We start from the raw sequence: 21,259 nt of genomic DNA on the forward strand, positions 1-21,259 counted from the left end.
ATGAAGGGAAAAGAAAATAACTGCATCGGTCTCGAATAGCAGCTAGCATCTGCTGAAGAGACATTAAACCCCAAAAACCAACCAACCAACCAACCTCTATTGTATAGGGTAGGGGAATGAATTGCCTTTCAGGCAATATACTTGGTTTTTATATAACTGGCCCCATCACAAAGCTCCCATGGGGTCGCCTTCACGCGGCGGGAGTGTTTCCACCAAGCTACCCCACCCCTTTACTTCTCTTCTTTTGTCTTATTTCTGCCTTACCAGTCCTTTCACCTATATTTCCTTCCAAAAAACTCTCCCTACTATTCCCTGCAGTTTTCTAATTCCTTTCTTGTCTTATTTCTACCTGACTGGATCCGTCACCTTTATTTCACTTCCCAAAAGTCTTCTTTTCCACATCCTTATTTCTCTGTGGTCTTCTTAAGACCCAGCGTGTTTGCCGTGCGCTGCGACCTGTACCGGTTTGGGCTGGTGACCTGATGATTGAGGGGTTTACTTAGTTGCGACTTTGTAGCGCCAACACATCATTTTGGCCCAGTCTTTATCTAAGACAGGAGGTTGAAAAAGGCTTACCCGCTTCAATCAATCGGCTGGTCAAGTCTGGGTATATGTCTTGAGCATATTGCATCGGACCTTTGGCTAAAGGAGCAAGCGGCGGTAGGAGGGGGCGGCGGTAGTCGGGACAAACACTATGCCAAGTTGTTACCTAACCCGTTTCCGCTTGGAAAGAGTTAAATCTCCTATTGCTCCCATGGGGTCGCCTTCACGCGGCGGGAGTGTTTCCACTAAGCTACCCCACCCCTTTACTTCTCTTCTTTTGTCTTATTTCTGCCTTACCAGTCCTTTCACCTATATTTCCTTCCAAAAAACTCTCCCTACTATTCCCTGCAGTTTTCTGATTCCTTTCTTGTCTTATTTCTACCTGACTGGATCCGTCACCTTTATTTCACTTCCCAAAAGTCTTCTTTTCCACATCCTTATTTCTCTGTGGTCTTCTTAAGACCCAGCGTGTTTGCCGTGCGCTGCGACCTGTACCGGTTTGGGCTGGTGACCTGATGATTGAGGGGTTTACTTAGTTGCGACTTTGTAGCGCCAACACATCATTTTGGCCCAGTCTTTATCTAAGACAGGAGGTTGAAAAAGGCTTACCCGCTTCAATCAATCGGCTGGTCAAGTCTGGGTATATGTCTTGAGCATATTGCATCGGACCTTTGGCTAAAGGAGCAAGCGGCGGTAGGAGGGGGCGGCGGTAGTCGGGACAAACACTATGCCAAGTTGTTACCTAATCCGTTTCCGCTTGGAAAGAGTTGACGAACATTATGCCAAGTTGTTACCTAACCCGTTTCCGCTTGGAAAGAGTTAAATCTCCTATTACAGATTGATACCATATGTTTCCTCTTATCGCTGCGTATATCCATCTGTATCCTTGGCGCTCTGGAGTTGGATAACCGCTCCACCTAAGCGTCCCCTTGTTGGGCTCCGTGGTGGGTGGGGATCAGATGCGACGAAGATAAAGGCCCCAAACATGGCCACCTCTTCTTTTTCTTCTTTTTTTTCAAGCACCCGAAACGGAAACAAACGAAGATACTGCGTTGACTCTGACTCTGACGATGAAGTCCGAGTCAGAGCAACAAAGAACAACATCAGCGAGGCCTGGCCCCGTTTCATTGTTGTTGAGACAGCAGATGAGGCACAGCCCATCTCCAAACTTTCGCCTTTTGCGATACAGAAGGTTATTGCAGGAGTATCATCAACGATAGACAACATTAAGAGACTTCGTAATGGTTCTCTACTGATTGAATGTCCTTCAAAAAAGGCATCAGATGGTCTTCTCCGTCTGAATGGTCAGAAATTTGTTGATAGACCGGTCAAGGTCAGTCCTCACAGAGGCCTGAACACCAGCAAAGGAGTCATCCGATGCCGAGAGCTGGAGGGCCTCAGTGAGGCTGAAATAAAAGAAGGTCTAAAGGATCAAGGTGTCATTGATGTGTACCGGGTGTTGATCAGGAAGGGCGATATCAGAGTACCCACCAACACCCTTTTCGTCACTTTTTGTACCCCAACCATCCCTGAGAAAATCAAAGTGGGATTTGTTCAAATAAGAGTGACTCTGTATATTCCATCACCAATGAGATGTTTCCAATGCCAAAGATTTGGACATTCAAAGGCTGGATGTAAACAGAAGGCAGTGTGCGAGAGGTGTGGCGGAGATCCTCACGAAGGTCCCTGCACATCACCACCCACCTGCACAAACTGTAAGGGAAACCATTCCCCGTCCTCCAGAGAATGTCCAAAATACAAGTTTGAACAGGCCATTCAAAAAACAAAAACGGAGAAAAAGATGTCTTTCTCAGACGCCAGGAAGGAGGTTGAAAAAACGAATGTTTTTTCCTTCCAGAAAAGTTTTGCGGCAGCAGTCAGTCAAAGACCTGCAACAAAGTCAACACCCACCCAGACCAGTATTTCGTATAGGTCTGTGGGTGTCCAGGCAGGCCCGTCCATGTTGAAAAGGACAGAGCCCACAAGAAACAAAAGTATTTGTACACAGACAGATGAAAGCACAGGTGGGGCTATCCCCACTGGAGACTCTATGGGGTCTCCTGGTGAGGTTTGCTTCACCGCCCCAACTGGAGACCCTGTGGGGGCTCCTGGTGAGGTTCGCTTCACCACCCCAATTGAGGACCCTATGGGGTCTCCTGGTGAGGTTCGCTTCACCACCCCAACCCAGAAGCCCGTTCACAGGGCAACTCACAGGAAGGGGGCCGTCGAGGTTGTGGAGGTAGTGGACCTTACTAAATCCACACCACGAACACCTCCGGACAAGGGAAAAGTTACTCTGCCCCAAAGATCGCCTCGCACCCCAAAAATGGAGAGAAATCCCATCACATTATACAATCATTTTGGGAGTTTATCCGACGAAGAGGGTATGGAGGCAGAAACTTCTTAAAACTAAACAAACATAGCCAATTTTATTCAATGGAATTGTAGAGGGGTCCAAGCTAACTATGAAGAATTATGTCTACTTTTACACAAATTTCATCCTGTTGCTACAGCATTACAGGAAACAATGCTGAAACCAAACAAAGATTTTAATGTATCTGGATACAATGTTTTTAGAAACCATTCAGACAATAACACGTCTGGGGGAGTTGCTCTTTTGATTAAGAAAAGTGTACTTTGTAGTGAGATCAACCTATGTACAAACATTCAAGCTGTCGCAGCACGAGTGACATTAGATAAAACCATCACTCTCTGCAGTGTATATCTGTCACCATCAAAATGTTACACGAAGCACGATCTTGAAAATCTTATTGATCAGCTTCCAGCTCCCTTTGTTTTAATGGGAGATTTTAACGCTCATTCCCCTTTATGGGGCAGCAACTCTCTAAGTACGAGAGGACGAATTCTAGAAGATTTTTTAGACAATCGTAATCTATGCGTTTTAAACGATGGAGTACCAACCTATCTCCATCCAGCAACAGGATGCAAGTCCATACTAGATCTAGTTATTTGCGACACCTCTCTTGTTCTAGACTTTGAATTTAAAGTCTATGATGACACATGTGGTAGCGATCATTTCCCTATCTTGATGTCTCAAATAGATGGATTGGAAGAAGCTTCCCCCCAGAGATGGAACCTGAACAAGGCAAACTGGCTGTCTTTTACTGCCGAATGTTTTGTCCAACTCACAGAAGACACTGTCTTTGATGGAAGTGACGACCCATCATCTATTTTTACAAACACTCTACAAGACATTGCCACTGAGTACATCCCAAAAACATCTTCAAACAACCGCATTAAAGTGCCATGGTTTAATCAAGAATGCCAAGAAGCCCGATCTGAGCGAAAGAGAAGTCTACACAGGTTCTACAGATGCCCGACCCTTAGCAAGAAGTTGACTTTCTTCAGATTTCGCGCTAAGAGTCGCACTGTCATAAAACATTCTAAAAGAACATCCTGGAGGTCTTTTTGCTCAAACTTAAACTCTAAGGTATCATCAAGTAAAGTTTGGAATGCTATTCGTAAAATCAAAGGGAAAAAAGGATCTGCATCAATTAACCACCTTGTGGTAAATGGATCCCTTATAACCCAGAAGAATGAAGTAGCAAACGTTCTGGCTTCAACAATGGAAAAAAACTCATCAATAGAAAATTACTGCACAGATTTCCAAAAAATCAAAGCCACCCAAGAACGTAAACCCATAAACTTCTCATCTCAGAATGAGGAGAACTACAACAAGTTGTTCAGTATAACTGAACTCAAACAAGCCTTACAAAAATGCAACAACTCAGCAACGGGGCTGGACGGAATACATTATCAGTTCCTCACACACCTACCAGAAAGTTGTCTTCTGGTCTTGCTGAAGGTTTTTAACCACATATGGGAGAGTGGATCCTTTCCACCTTCATGGCAAGAAGCGATGATTGTCCCCATTCCAAAACCAGGTAAAGATCATACAAACCCCAGCAACTACCGTCCGATAGCCTTGACCAGCTGTCTGTGTAAAACCATGGAGAGATTGGTCAACGCTAGGATGGTGTGGTACCTAGAAAAACAAAACCTCTTAAGTGATGTGCAATGTGGCTTCCGAAAGGGACACAGCACCACTGATCATTTGGTACGTTTTGAGACCTTCGTTCGAGAGGCCTTTGCGAGATCTGAACATGTACTAGCTATATTTTTTGATCTCGAGAAGGCTTACGACACGACCTGGAAACACGGTATTTTAGCTGATTTGCATGAAATGGGTTTTCGTGGACGTCTCCCTGTTTTTGTGGAAGGATTTCTAAGTAATCGATTGTTTACAGTACGGGTTGGTCCCAACCTATCAGAGTTCTGTCAACAAGAGATGGGTGTTCCTCAAGGAAGCATTCTATCACCCATGTTGTTCAACATCAAAATCAATAACATAGTAAAGGCAGTACTGAAAGGATCCGAGTCATCCTTGTTTGTTGATGACTTTGCACTTTGTGTGCGTGGCAAATCCCTACATAGAGTGGAAAGGCAGCTTCAATTATGTATAGACAAGGTGCAAAAATGGGTAACGGAGAACGGTTTCAAATTTTCCACCAGCAAAACTGTCTGTATGCATCTTTGCAAACAAAGGGGAGCCATGCCAGAACCCTCTCTGGTCCTGAATGGTAATCCTGTCAAGGTTGTTGAAGAATTTAAATTCCTAGGACTGACCTTTGACCGTCGATTAACATTCCTTAAACATATCCAGTATCTAAGAACATCATGTCTGAAAGCTCTGGATGTATTGAAAGTGGTTTCTCATACGGACTGGGGTGCTGACCGCACAGTCCTACTCAGACTTTACCGTGCTTTAATCCGATCCAAGTTGGACTATGGTTGTGTCGTCTATGGTGGAGCCGCAAAATCCAACCTAAGGCTATTAGACACAATACACCACCAGGGTATACGTCTTTGTCTGGGAGCTTTCAGGACGTCTCCAGTACAGTCCTTATATTTTGAGGCCAAAGAACCCTCTCTGAGGCTGCGACGCCTGAAACTCACCCTAAATTATGTGTTGAAACTGAAAGCTATGCCTACAAATCCAGCCTACCAATGCGTATTTCAACCACAATGCTCTGAATTTTTTGAAAGTCACCCAAATGATCGAGCACCTCTGTCTTCTCGGATTCAGTCACATCTGGCCGAATCAAAGATAAAACTCGATCATGTTAGTGAAAATCGATGGACAGAAACACCACCATGGACATTGCCAGATCCAGTTGTTCGACTCGATCTGACAAGGTTAAAGAAGTCAGAGACAAATGATTTGATTTTTAAACAGTGTTTTAGCCAGTTCTGTACCGAGTTTCCTTCCCATCAACGAATATACACTGATGGGTCCAAAGCTGAAAGTAAAGTGGCATCAGCTTCTGTCACAGGTCCTAATCTCGATAGGGCCTTTTCGGCCCGTCTTCCGGATGACAGTTCTGTATTTTCTGCAGAGTTGAAAGCTTTACAGCTAGCTCTGAAACAGGTATATCAGTCAAAAAAGAAAGACTTCCTGATTCTGTCGGATTCCCTATCGGCTCTTACCGCCGTGAAGAGAACTCAGCTAGATCACCCACTGTTGGTCGAAATCCAAGAGCTACATGCATCTCTGATTGAAGAAGGCAAAAGGATTGTGTTTGCATGGGTGCCATCCCATGTTGGAATTAGAGGCAACTCTGCAGCTGATCAAGCTGCTAAAGAAGCCAGAGAAAGACTCATCACTGACAAACACACAAAGCATTCAGATTTCAGAACTCGCACCAACATGTACATAAAGTACCTATGGCAGAGTGAATGGGACGAATGTGAAGAAAATAAACTTCATAAGATCGTTCCCCAGCTGTCGGACAGCCTACCCCAATGTCGCCTCAACAGGAAAGAAGAGACAGTTCTCTGTCGCTTACACATTGGGCACAGTCACATTACACATTCGTATCTGCTGAAAGGTGAAGATCCACCATACTGTTTTGGATGTGACGAACCATGGACATTAGAACATGTTCTCACAAAATGTGTAGACGTTCAAGAATTTCGAGACAAACACTACAATGCGGAAACACTGAAGGTTTTATTCCGGGATGTTCCCCCGGACAAGATTTTTAACTTTTTAAAAGAGATCAAGATTTTTTACAAGATTTAAAGTACCAGAAGTGAAAATTATTAATTTTTAGAACCTTCTTTTACAGTGATAGATTTGAATGTAAATAGTCTGAAACGTAGAACTTGCCATATGAAGGGAAAAGAAAATAACTGCATCGGTCTCGAATAGCAGCTAGCATCTGCTGAAGAGACATTAAACCCCAAAAACCAACCATCCCCAGCTGACAGCCTACCCCAATGTCGCCTCAACAGGAAAGAAGAGACAGTTCTCTGTCGCTTACACATTGGGCACAGTCACATTACACATTCGTATCTGCTGAAAGGTGAAGATCCACCATACTGTTTTGGATGTGACGAACCATGGACATTAGAACATGTTCTCACAAAATGTGTAGACGTTCAAGAATTTCGAGACAAACACTACAATGCGGAAACACTGAAGGTTTTATTCCGGGATGTTCCCCCGGACAAGATTTTTAACTTTTTAAAAGAGATCAAGATTTTTTACAAGATTTAAAGTACCAGAAGTGAAAATTATTAATTTTTAGAACCTTCTTTTACAGTGATAGATTTGAATGTAAATAGTCTGAAACGTAGAACTTGCCATATGAAGGGAAAAGAAAATAACTGCATCGGTCTCGAATAGCAGCTAGCATCTGCTGAAGAGACATTAAACCCCAAAAACCAACCAACCAACCAACCAGCTAGATCACCCACTGTTGGTCGAAATCCAAGAGCTACATGCATCTCTGATTGAAGAAGGCAAAAGGATTGTGTTTGCATGGGTGCCATCCCATGTTGGAATTAGAGGCAACTCTGCAGCTGATCAAGCTGCTAAAGAAGCCAGAGAAAGACTCATCACTGACAAACACACAAAGCATTCAGATTTCAGAACTCGCACCAACATGTACATAAAGTACCTATGGCAGAGTGAATGGGACGAATGTGAAGAAAATAAACTTCATAAGATCGTCCCCCAGCTGTCGGACAGCCTACCCCAATGTCGCCTCAACAGGAAAGAAGAGACAGTTCTCTGTCGCTTACACATTGGGCACAGTCACATTACACATTCGTATCTGCTGAAAGGTGAAGATCCACCATACTGTTTTGGATGTGACGAACCATGGACATTAGAACATGTTCTCACAAAATGTGTAGACGTTCAAGAATTTCGAGACAAACACTACAATGCGGAAACACTGAAGGTTTTATTCCGGGATGTTCCCCCGGACAAGATTTTTAACTTTTTAAAAGAGATCAAGATTTTTTACAAGATTTAAAGTACCAGAAGTGAAAATTATTAATTTTTAGAACCTTCTTTTACAGTGATAGATTTGAATGTAAATAGTCTGAAACGTAGAACTTGCCATATGAAGGGAAAAGAAAATAATTGCATCGGTCTCGAATAGCAGCTAGCATCTGCTGAAGAGACATTAAACCCCAAAAACCAAACCAACCAAACCTCCAGGATTTTGTGTGGTGTGGTTATTGTTTTGCTTGCTGCATACCCACACCAAAACCTGACCCCCTCCCTCCCGCCCGAGACCGGATCACAAAACACCCACACAGAAACATCAATGCGGATCAATCGCCTCCCCCACCCCCGTTTCCCACTTATGATCACAATTCACACCCGCAACGCAGACGATTATTGATTAAATATTCATTTCATGGTGTGTCTAAGGTCACTGTTTATTTGTTTTTACATTTTGTCAAGTTTTGACTAAATGGTTTAACATAGAGTGGGAATCGAGACGAGGGTCGTGGTGTGTGTGTGTGTGTGTGTCTGTGAGTGTGTGTGTGTAGAGCGATTCAGACTAAACTACTGGACCGATCTTTATGAAATTTTTCATTACTGTTCCTGGGTATGATATCCCCAGACTTTTTTTGCATTTTTTGGGTACATGTCTTTAATTACGTCATATCCGGCTTTTTGTAAAAGTTGAGGCGGCACTGTCACACCCTCATTTTTCAATAAAATTGATTGAAATTTTGGCCAAGCAATCTTCGACAAAGGCCGGACTTTGGTATTGCATTTCAGCTTGGAGGCTTAACAATTAATTGATGACTTTGGTCATTAAAAATCTGAAAATTGTAATTAAATTTATTATTTTATAAAACGATCCAAAATTACGTTCATCTTATTCTTTATCATATGCTGATTCCAAAAACATATAAATATGTTATATTTGGGTTAAAAACAAGCTCTGAAAATTAAAAATATAAACATTATAATTAAAATAAAATTTCCGAAATCGATTTAAATTTTTTTTTATCTTATTCCTTGTCGGTTCCTGATTCCAAAAACATATAGATATATGTTTGGATTAAAAACACGTTCAGGAAGTTAAAACGAAGAGAGGCACAGAAAAGCGTGCTATGCAGCACAGCGCAACCTCTACCGCGCGAAACAAGGCTCGTCAAGTTCACTGCCTTCTACGGACTACGGTCTTTGTGAAAAAATGCAGTGCGTTCAGTTTCATTCTGTGAGTTCCACAGCTTGACTAAATGTAGTAATTTCGCCTTACGCGACTTGTTGTTTTGTTATTGCAAAATCAGTTTAATCTTATTAGTTAATCTCATTGATAAACGTGTCTCTCTACATCGCCCTCCCACCCTGTCTCTCTATTAACATCGCCCTCCCACCCTGCCCCTTCCAGTATCCCACCTCCCTCTCCCAGTTTTTCAGTGGCAATTATCTATTTGAAGTGATCGAAGCCACGTTGGGTCAAAGGTCACAGAAAATTTGCATCGGGCAGCGAAGGACAGATAATCACGATCTATACTGTTCAAAAAAAGAAACGCATAGTTGCTACTTGCCAAATTTGTTTTATTTTTCGAAACAATTAACAGAAAATCCAATATTTAGATTATTTGTTTGAAATTTGGTATGGACACAGTTGAATGCACACACAGTTCATTTGCATCTTCAAATCAATCAGTCAATCAATACGATTGGGTGCCGAGGCTGTCAAGTCAGTAGGGGGTGTGACTGCCTTGAGCAGCAACAACTGCCCGGCACCTTCTGGGCATGGACTGGATCAGATGCCGGATCTTGCTGTGGGATGGTGTCCCACTCCTCTTGAAGTGCCTGCAATAGATCGCGGTGATTTGCCGGCGCTTCTTCTCGCCTGCGCACACGTCTGTCCAATTCATCCCAGAGGTGTTCTATCGGGTTCATGTCTGGCGACATGGATGGCCAGGGAAGCACCTGGACATGGTGGTCGGTGAGGAACTGGGTGGTGAGTCGTGCTGTGTGCGGGCGAGCGTTGTCCTGCTGGAATATGGCATCCTGGTCAGCCAGAAGAGGAAGGGCGTGTGGGCGCAGAATTTCCTCCACGTATCGCTGGGCAGTTATGCGCTCTTGGACGTGCACCAGGGTGCTCCTTCCAGCGGTATTGATCGCCCCCCACACCATGACGCCTCCACCACCATGAACAGGTGCCTCATCCACACAGTTGGGCGCGTAACGTTCGTTTACTCTCCGGTAGACCCTCCTCCGACCATCATGTCGCTGGAGCAGGAAGTAGGACTCGTCGCTGAACCACGCGTGTCTCCAGTGATTCCGGACGGTCCAGCGAAGGTGCTGGTTGCCCCACTGCACTCGGTTCTGGCGATGGCGGCGGGTGAGGACAGCTCCTCTGTGAGGTCTGCGAGCTCTCAAACCAGCTTCATGCAGGCGGTTCCGCACGGTCTGGTCCGATAATCGGTGTGGCCCGGGGAGAGCCTGGACAGAAGATGAGGCCGACAGGAAACGATTCCGGAGGTGGCGGAGCCGTATGAAGCGGTCGTGAGCAGCAGTTGTCGCCCTTGGTCTTCCCGCTCGTGGCAAGTCAGCAACGGAGCCAGTGGCTTGAAACCTGACCCACAGTCTACTGATGGTGCTCTGGGACACGTGGAAGTGCCTGGCGATTACACTTTGACTTTGGCCTGCTTGTAAACGACCCAATGCAATTTGGCGGTCTTCTCTGCTCAATCGGGCCATCTTTCGTCGCTGAATTGTCGTCTGATTTCTTTGTGGCGAACAATCCGCTTTTATGGGTTTTGGAAGACATGGTGAGAGCTCAATATTCCCCGAGTTTCACGAGATTACACTGAAGCATGACGAGTGGTCATGCCAAATGAGCAATTTTGACATTGTAGCCACTGATAGCGCATGCGTCACGTGCAGAGCTCACTTGTGGCAATGGACGAAAGGTCGACGACCAGATAAACATTTTCTGCAGTTTGGTGGATATCCTTGTAGCCATATAACTAAATTAACCAAATATTACAAGCTATGCGTTTCTTTTTTTGAACAGTATAGTTTCTCATTGCCTTTTTATTTTTCATTATGCTTGCCCGGCTTTGTCAGATGTCTGCATTTCTTGATGTGTTCTTTGTTTAATTACTAGTATCTTTTATTTGCGCTTAGTTTCGATACATTGTTTTGCTCGCGGGTCAAAATGTGTGAGTGTCAGGGGTCACTTGTTTTGACTTGAACTTGAAGTTCGTGTTTCTCCGAACGTCTGTCGGCCTCGAAACAGAGTCACACGCACTCAATGACTTTGTAAGAAGACAAAAAATATCGCTGGGTTTCATTTATTTGCGATTAAGCAAGAATTTGTTACCTTTCATGAAGGTTTTTTTTCCGTTTTTTTTCTGTTTGTTCATTTCGGAACTTTGTGAAGCAGAGTCGTCTGTCTGGGTCTATGGAAACGCCAATGAGAAGAGCGGAAGAGTTCCCGATCGTTTTTATTGGGGTTGCTTTTGATAATCCATGTAACCATCTTTCTGCAACCATAGAAACCGGCGATTTGTTACATGTGGAACAGTACCCGCTATTACGAGCTAGTCGTGTGACAGAGAGTTTTCTTGCACACGAGACTGTAGATGTTTCACGACGGCTTTAGCCGGAGTGAAACAGCAGCAGTCGAGTGTGCAAGAACACTCTCTGTCACACGACTAGCTCGTAATGGCGATTATGTCTCACAGCTTCAACAGAGGAGAGAACAAACACGTTTTGCGTACTCACGCTTGATACACCTAAACACAGGGGCAGCCATTGTGGAGAGATCTACTTTTTGACGAAAGTGACCGAACAACTATAAATGACGTCTCGGTATATGTGAATGACGTCACAGTCATCGTTACAGTCTGTATCTTTTGAAGCATCGCAATCTTCATGACGTCTTTCTGTGTCTGCATCCGCGAAATGTTTGTTCTTTCCGGGATCTTTGTCATCTATGTCTGAACTCTGTCCTTATAGTGTCAGACTAACAGGCCTCCTGAGCGAGCCACTTTCCAAGGGCAGCTAAATTCGCGTATGGAAACAGTACTGTCGTCTGGGATGCCGTTTTCAGTATTCTGAGCGTTGAAGAATTTGTAAAGAGAAGAAACGATAACAGCAGGAGAAATAAAAGTCGTGTGTGCATTTTGGGGTTTTTGGGGGGACGATTTCGAGTTTGAATCCGTTCTTGCACATGCTCCAAAGCGTGTAACATGCAATCGTGCACACGTTTGCTTTAGTAGTGGCAAAGAAGGAAAGCGTGTGACATTACCTGCTACTCCGACTTGGTCGTGTGACAGACGTTTTATTCCACACGAGATTACGTTGATTGTCTAAGAAGCCGTCAGGCTGAGTTAGACATAAGCTGTGGAAGAAAACTCTGTCACACCACCAAGTCGAAATAGCATTTATGTCTCACAGCTTCAACGGAGAGAACAAACACGTTTTGCGTACTCACGCTTGACAAACCTAAACACAGGAGCAGCCATTGTGGAGAGATCTACTTTTTGAAGGAAGTGACCGAACAACTATGGATGACGTCTTGGTATATGTGAATGACGTCACAGTCATCGTCACAGTCTGTATCTTTTGAAGCATCGCATTCTTCATGACGTCTTTCTGTGTCTGCATTCGCGAAATGTTTGTTCTTTTCGGGGTCTTTGTCATCTATGTTCAGAACTCTGCCCTTCTGAGCGAGCCACTTTCCAAGGGCAGCTAAATTCGCGTATGGAAACAGTACTGTTGTCTGGGATGCCGTTCTCAGCGTTGAAGAATTTGTAAAGAGAAGAAACGATAACAGCAGGAGAAATAAAAGTCGTGTGTGCATTTTGGGGCTTTTGGAGGGACGATTTCGAGTTTGAATCCGTTCTTGCACATGCTCCAAAGCGTGTAACATACAATCTTGCACACGTTTGCGTTAGTAGTGGCAAAGAAGGAAAGCGTGAGACATTGTTATTTATTCCCCAGCTGGTTGTGAATGAAAACTCGTGAAAATGATGACAAATACATTTATTACCCGAGACACACTACAGATACAGCATAATTATACTTGATTTGATGGAAAATGATGGTTGTATTCCTCTTATGAAGTAAGTCACCCCCCTCCTCTGGGACAGTAATCTAAGAATAACACTGATCGTAGTCAAATGTCAAGGTCAGAGAGGGGTCCCGTTTACTTTCGAAATGTGAAGCTTTATGGTCTCTCAGGGTTTTAGGATCTCCAGACATATACGTACGGGGATATAAACTGGGCAGATACGTTTGAGTGCCGGTCTTTGTGAGGAGGCCGTTATTGTAAAACCAGTGATATGACTGGAAAGGCCATCCATTCCACCACCATATTCAACAATCAGATTGTTGTTCAATAAGGTAGTGTCTATACAACGGAACCTACATCACAGACACCCACCCCCCAAAAAATGTTGATTTCACAAAAGCAAGGTCCCCGTGTTAAAATCGAGAAAAAAAATCAGACCAGCTAAAACGCATATTGTTTTGCGTGTCAGAAGTTACTCTTTCTTTCATACGTGTTCGTTTTTCTCTCACAATTCATTCCAAACATCACAAGAAAATAATATAGCTTAACTTTTTATATGGTTCACTGAACGTTACATTTATATACATACACACACAATCACAACAATTCTGCAATCATCCTTATACATACAGATAGACCCAGGGCACTAGATGAGTAAATTAACTGTTACCACCATAGCCGTGAAGACGTCTGTTGGGTTGACGTTTACGTTGTCCCTAAGCGTGGGATCGAAGATATCTTCCGCTTCGCAATTTGTTTTGTTTCCTCCGTTTGCTTCCGTGAAGCTCTCGCAAAAAACGCGTAGTATTCGTCTTCCTTTAAAATGACTGTTGTCAACAATGATGACAGAATAACACGCTTGTCCGAATTAGTTCTCTTCAAGTTATAACAAACTTTCAAAATATCTATATTAACAACCAGTACAATAAATTGATAATACAACAACGAATTCTAACAGTCCTTATTTATTATCATGATAAGTGTACTACTATGCGAAACTGTTCTTGAAAAATAGTCTACTCTAGCGGTAAGTGTTTAAACGAAAAGGTGGTTGTACCGTGTGTAAATGCCTCCCAGCGTCCGTGGCCAGAAACTGATGGTTTACGAGAGGCCGAGTGGGCCTTTAAGAAACAATTTAGTTCACCTTAACCAGTGATTGTTGGATATGGTTTATGTAAAAACAATGTTGTTGTTCTGTTTTTCTTTCGGCCCAGATGTCCCTGTTCAGAACAATGTTGGAGGAAACATTTGAGGTAAGTTCATCGAGCTTGTTCAGACATCCAGAGCTGCCAACTGCTACAATTTCAGCGTAGCATGCTCCGATTTTGCAGCAATTGCTACGATGCTACGCTAAGCCCAAAACTGCTACGCTCAAACATAAAATTACAAGTATGCAAAATGTCCACTTATCACTCGACAATCAGCAGCAGTCATTAAAAACTGTGCTTGTGATGGAAAGGTCGTACATCCAATCGAGAACGTCGTTTCTCCCTTTTTGCGTTGTGATCTTGGTTAACGTATTCTGTTTGATTGTCTTTGAACACGTTCTTTGAACATGTTCTTGGAGGTGTGGATTACCCAGGCACTGTGTCCCACTTGCCGCCATGCCGTTGACACGGACAACGAGAGGGGAAAAAAATCCAAGTCAAACCTCGCATAATGCGGGTGTGCGATTCAAATTCAAGACAATGCTACTCTTAAAAGCCAATTGCTACTCTGAAAATGTCAAAATGCAGCATTATGCTACTATTTGGGCTTCACAGGGGTTGGCAGCTATGGACATTGCAGACACCTATTATACGTCATAGTGCTTACCTTTCTGCAGCGTTCGACACGATTGACCATGTCACGCTTCTCCATAGACTTCAGACTCTGTACGGCATCTCCGGTCCACCGCTAGCATGGCTTGAGTCCTATCTCACAGGCAGGACTCAGGCTGTGCTTGTCGATGGCCAGATGTCTGCTCCAGCCCCACTTTCTTTCGGCGTTCCTCAAGGTTCAGTACTCGGTCGCATCCTTTTCATCATGTACACTAAGCCCCTCTCCACACTGATTCAAAACCATTCTGTTTTAAATCAGTCTTTTGCTGATGACACCCAGCTGTATAAACCCAGTCCCCCTGCAGAGACACATTCCGCCATCCAGACCATTCAGACATGCATCACTGATGTTAAATCTTGGATGGTCGATAACAAACTTAAGCTGAATGATGATAAGACTGAAGTCACTACATTTCCCTCTCCCCAACCTGTTTCTGTTCAAATAGGTAACACCGACATTATTTTCCCACCATCAGCTAGAAACCTTGGATTCACCCTTTAATCTGTGCTGAAGAGACATTAAACCCCAAAAACCAACCAACCCTTTCATCTGACATGACCCTTAACAAAAATATATCTTTAGTCTGTAGAGCAGCTTATTTTGAGCTTCGTAAGATCAGCACCATTCGCCACACACTCTCCTCTCAAACAACTAACATTCTTGTCTGTGCCTTTGTTCTTTCTAAACTTGACTACTGCAACTCTCTTCTCTCTGGCTGTCCTCTGTACCTCCTGCATAAACTACAAAAAGTCCAAAACTCGGCAGCACGCCTCATTCTTAAAGCACGAAAACGAGATAAAGCAACACCACTTATTCACACACTGCACTGGTTACCTATTCAAGCCCGCATTGACTACAAACTGTCCACCCTCTGCTTTAACTTCTTTTCTGGCTCGTCTCCTGCTTACTTCTCTGAACTCCTCACCGTCTATTCTCCAGCAAGACAACTCCGTGCCTCTTCTGACTGTCGCATCCTCACCATTCCACACACCAAAACCAAAACATACGGACAACGCACTTTTACTTTCTGCGCACCCACACAATGGAATTCTCTCCCAAAGGCTCGGTAATACCTGAAAATCGACCCTCGAGAAAATATGCAAGATAATCAGAACTCGGAGTGTGTAACCTATATACAATTGCTTGCTACTTTTGGAGGCAAATTTGATTGAAGAAAAATTCGATCCTCTGTTTTTGTTAATGTCCGTGTCACGATTCAGGAGGATACGTTCATGTCCGTGTAACGATTTAGGAGGAGACATTTATGTCCTTGTAAATATTGTAGCCAAAGCTGAAAAAATGCTTTTGGGTTAGCAGGGGGAAGGAATATTTTCATGAGATTGTTTTAACACCACCCCCCCTCCCCAACATAAAAAAATATCGATTTTTTTTAATTTTTAAATTGGGATTTTGCTAGGATTTTACGTACAACTAATTAATTTTTTTCGATTTACTTGAGAACCTTATTCCAGATGTACCTAGTCATTAGGTTAAAACTGTATTCTAAATGGCTGTTTGAATATTGTAGTTATTTTTGACATTTTGATTGATTTCATGTCCACTGACTCCATGTAACACGTGACAGGTAGAACGCAGATTTGACCTGTTTTGAACATGATGTTACTTTTTTTGTGGTGCTTTGATGTTCCATAATTACCTAATCTTCAAAATATGAATGTATCCTAAAGGTCTATTTAATATTATAGTTGTCATTTATAACATTTTGAATAATGTCATGTCCACTGACACAGTGTAACACGTGACACGTAGAATGCTGTTATGACTTGCTTTTAACATGTTTTGCTATTGTTTCTGTTTTCATATTCCATAAATAACCTAATCTTTAGATTGTAATTAAAAGTTAGTGTATGTATAACATTCTGGTTGTTATTTCAAATATAATGAATATTTTCATATCCATCAACATTTTTGTAACACGTGACACCTACAACATCATGTTTAACAAGTTTGAGCAAACTTTAACAACTTTTAGGGATATTTTTTTAACATGTGTCAATGTTTCTGTTGAAGTGTTATATTTTATTTTAGGGTTTATACTTCTTGTGGTTACTTAGCAAAAAGTATCAGTTTTGACTTGTATGATGTTTGAGCGTCTTGCGACATTACGTGACACTGCATTCAAGATTTGGCTCCAAATGTACTTTTAAAGACTGATAATGCTTCTGCAGGGTCTGTTCACTAGAAATAAATCATTACCAGTTGTATCAAATGATATTAATGGCTTCTGTGGTCAGTTTTGTTGCACATGTGGCTTTTCTCAAAATTGGCGTATTATGGCATAGTATCAAACCGTACACATTTCCCAAATGCACAAACCATTCTTTTATTACACAAATGTATTCATCAAAGACTAATGTATCAGAGAAAGGGAGAATGTACGTTCTGGCTCACCGATTCCGACAGACCCTAAATATTAACGCAAAATAGGCTTCTGGACTAAACTTTTACTAAAATGAAACATGCGACAAAATCAGAAAAATACTGCATAAATCCATACAAAAAAAATACAGTAAAGTAAGGTTGTTTTGAACCAATGCCGGGTCTGTCGGAATCAGTAACCCAGAACGTACATTCTCCCTTTCTCTCTGTGCAACGCTAAATTTAGTTTCCATTGAAATATTAACTAGTTGCAGCCAGCGTGCGTATTGATCCAATCTGCCATAACTACCGTATTGATCTGGTAAAAACAAACAGCAAGCCTGTCTTCTATATTCCTCCAATGGCAAGACAAGATTAAATCATGTGATAGCAACAGTTACGTCACGTCCGCCCAACACTTGGTATTGATTGTAACATAGCCTGGTGATTTTGTCATTTCATTCCGGACTCGCCTGCCGTGCGGTTGTGTTTTCTGTGAGAGAAGTGTTTTTACTGTCACTATATTTGCTAAATATTTATGTCTCAAGATAGCATTTCTGAAGAATTAGAGAGAGAAATTCTTGAATCACAAGTTGCTCATCAAAATCTATTAGATTTTTCAACACAGTCATCAACTTTAATTTTACATTCACCAACTATGGATATACCGGAATCATTGAGTGAATGGAATTCTGAGCAGTTTTTAACTATTGAAGAGCACCTCAGTTACCTCAACAATTTTGTTGAAGTATTATCGCAAATGAAAAATGAAGGGCCATCTCCGAGTGGAAAACTACCTAAATTTCCTTCACGCCCAAAACGGAAACTTTCAGATTTGTATGGAGGAAAACCAAAGAAAACCAAAACAACAATGACGTTCAATGAACTCCACGAATATTTAAAGTCAAAAATTGTTGATGTAAGCATGAAAGTTAGGAAGGAAGTGTTCTTTTTTAATCCGGAAGATATCACATCATCAGCAAGTGCCATTGAAAAGTTAGTTGAGGGATATAGACACATACAAAGACAGGAGGCAACTTCAATGGGCTTCAATTTGCAATATGGAATGGTTCTAGAAATCGCATTTAAGTTTTATGAAGCAGAACAAGGCATTCATAATGAGACCTGGGATGGCTGGTTGGAAAGAAACGTTAAAATTTCTTCTACGTATGCACGGAGATTGAGGGAGATTGCCCGTTTACTATTTCCATACAGAGCCAAATTCAGCACAGTTGGGATGTCTTTTTATGAAGTCTTCAACATGAGAAAAGAACTCAAAACCATGTTTGAAAAGAATGAGGATATCAGGCTTTATTGGGCTGAGAAAGTGACGTCAATGGTTCCAAATATACATCAACAGCAATCACAAGAGTAGGCTGCAATCAGGTCACGCAACTGCCAGTTGCGCCAAAATAGGTCAACACCCTGCTTCGCGATTGGGCTGAGAAAGTGACGTCAATGGTTCCAAATATACATCAACAGCAATCACAAGAGTAGGAAAAAAGAGTTAGAGCTAACACTGCAATCAGGTCACGCAACTGCCAGTTGCGCCAAAATAGGTCAACACCCTGCTTCGCTTCGCTTCGCTTCGCTTCGCTTCGCTTCGCTTCAAAGGCTGCCTTCGGGCGGCCGCCGAGTGTTAACTTATTCAATTGACTTGTTTATTTGATTCAAGCTTTTGATAAGTGTACTTGGTGGCTGCTTTGAAACTCAACAAAGCCTTCTCCCCTTTCACAAGCAACGTTCTCTTCCCCGCTGCAGTCAAAACAAAGCTGTCATAGCGGGTTTTCCCGATTGACAAAAATTCTTATTACACACTCAGACTATTTGGAGCCGCATCCGTTTGTCCTCCAGTGGCCAATTGCATAAGAATATTCTGGTGATGAATAAACGCGCTTTGTGTCATTAGCATCTAAAGATTTCTTGTTTACAATAGTTGTGTTGATCTGATGAAGCGCGGAACTGATCTTAGGGTTGTCATGGTGAAACACTCGCTTCTGAAACAGTGCTTCCTTGTAGTTATCATGCGATATGCTCGACTTTACAACCTGTTTGCTTACACCCTTTGCTTTTTTAACCACCCCTTTCTCACTTGCAACACTGTACATCTTTGCACGCAATCCAACATACTCCTTAATTATCTTCCCATTCATTTCATCTTTCATCTTTCCAATAACCTTCTTGTTAACATTTGAGTGCAATGGTGATTCTTTAGGGTAGTCGCAAGTGTCATAAAAAGAATCTTTTCCTTTTACTGCAGGACTTTCAGCTTCTAGATCTTTGTAAATGTCATCCGCTGGAATGTCAAGTAAGAATGAATCTGTGTCTGTGTAAAGTACTCTCGATTTGGGATATCTTGGTTTCAAATAATCATACAAAAACTCAAGCATCAACAGTTTTGACAACTCTAGCACAGTAAAGCCTATGAATACTGGTTTGTCAAGCTTAACTACAAGTTTTTTCATTAAGATACCATACAGCTGTTCATGAAAGTATTTAAAGTCTTGATACTGTGGTTTGGATGTCAGCTTGATGGCCTCATTTTCTCTTGTAACAAGTCTAACATCCTTTCTCTTGTGTGGGTTTTCCATTGTCTTACCAAAGCAACTGTTGTTCATCAGTTTAAAAAAGTCTTTCTCTGATGCATCAGCGGCTTTGGTTCTCAGTTCTGTGTTTTTCATGATGTAAGGTTTCATAAACTGTTCTTGATCAAATAAAATTATACGATGAACAGCCTTCAAAATTAATCCATGTCTAATGTAAAACTGTAACAGTCTGTAGTGACACACATACTTCTTTTTGTGAAACAGATTGGGCACCAGCTTTGGAGGTTCTCTTGGGTTTACTTTTAACCTCTCAGCCGCTAAAGGATAATCATTATGTAGATCATGAAGTGATAGTGGATAGTCTAAGTCAACTTCTAGTATCCATCCCTTTCGACTGTCTGGGCCTGCTTTTAATATTGTCAGCACAACACATTGTGAAAATGGTCCTGAATAGATCTTAAAGTTCCGAAGTGGAAGCGTCTGACACATTGCCCAACCATACAAATTGTTTGCATCTAGATACATGATGTAATTAGAAGGTTTCATAGGATCAAAGTCGTCCAAGTATTTGTTGTTGGCTTTGCAGTAATTGTGTGAAGCCATACTGATTCCTCCACGTAGTCCATTTTCAATCATCTGAAGTGTAGGAAGATCTGATAGCAAGTCAATCTTTACTCCTGTAAATCTAAGAAATGCATCCCAGCTCATGCCTGGTGCAGATATGTAATGTGAAGGATCTAGATTGTAGTGCTTCATACATGTTCTTCTGTAATTCTCAAATATATCTGCAAGTAAACAAACATCAGCCAACAAATATTGATCATGATAATCACCCATTGTATTACATCCTAATTTATTCCATGCAGTCTTAGCGTGTTCATAGTCTTCGTCACTTATACCTTTACCCTTCAGCCGTGAGAAGTAAGCATCCTTTGGTGGTAACTCATCTTCATCAAACCTCTCCCACGAATCCATGTATTCATATGGATAGACTCCCTTTCTAACTAAGTCACTGTCAAAGTACTTACATGTGATTGGGAAAGCAGTTAGTGATGAAGATAAAGACTCAAGTGTTCCCATCAGATGTTGAGCAGAATCGTAGAAGTGTAAACTATTCAGAGTAAAGGCCATGTACTTTTCTGAAGACTGCGCAATGCATCTTGCTTTGTATTCATCAGTTACTGCCTGCATGATCAGATGTGAATCATAACCGCGCAAGTTATGGAAGAAGATTGGAAGCTTCCAAGTCTTAGGATCAAACTTTAATTGTAGATTACATTTGCTGTGTGCTGCTCCTCGGAACTGCCCACTTACATGATCATGATCTCTTACTATTGGATTGTCTGGGTTTGGTGTTAGACTTTGTTCGCATATCCAACACTGTGTGGTAGAGTTAAACTGTTCTTGGTCTTCAGGTTTCATAACAATGTCTGAAAGATTCAGTTGTTTGGAGCAGTCATTTCGCACTTGGTTCATTTGCTGTAAGAAGTTCTTTGCTGCATTAGGTCCTCTGTACAATTGCGGTTTAGAATGTTTACCATCTGAACTAACAACAATAAATGCATATGAACAGACTTGATGATTACTTAGAGTTACTGTTTT

The sequence above is a fragment of the Littorina saxatilis genome, linkage group LG8, assembly GCF_037325665.1.
Source record: "Littorina saxatilis isolate snail1 linkage group LG8, US_GU_Lsax_2.0, whole genome shotgun sequence".
Taxonomy (NCBI): domain Eukaryota; kingdom Metazoa; phylum Mollusca; class Gastropoda; order Littorinimorpha; family Littorinidae; genus Littorina; species Littorina saxatilis.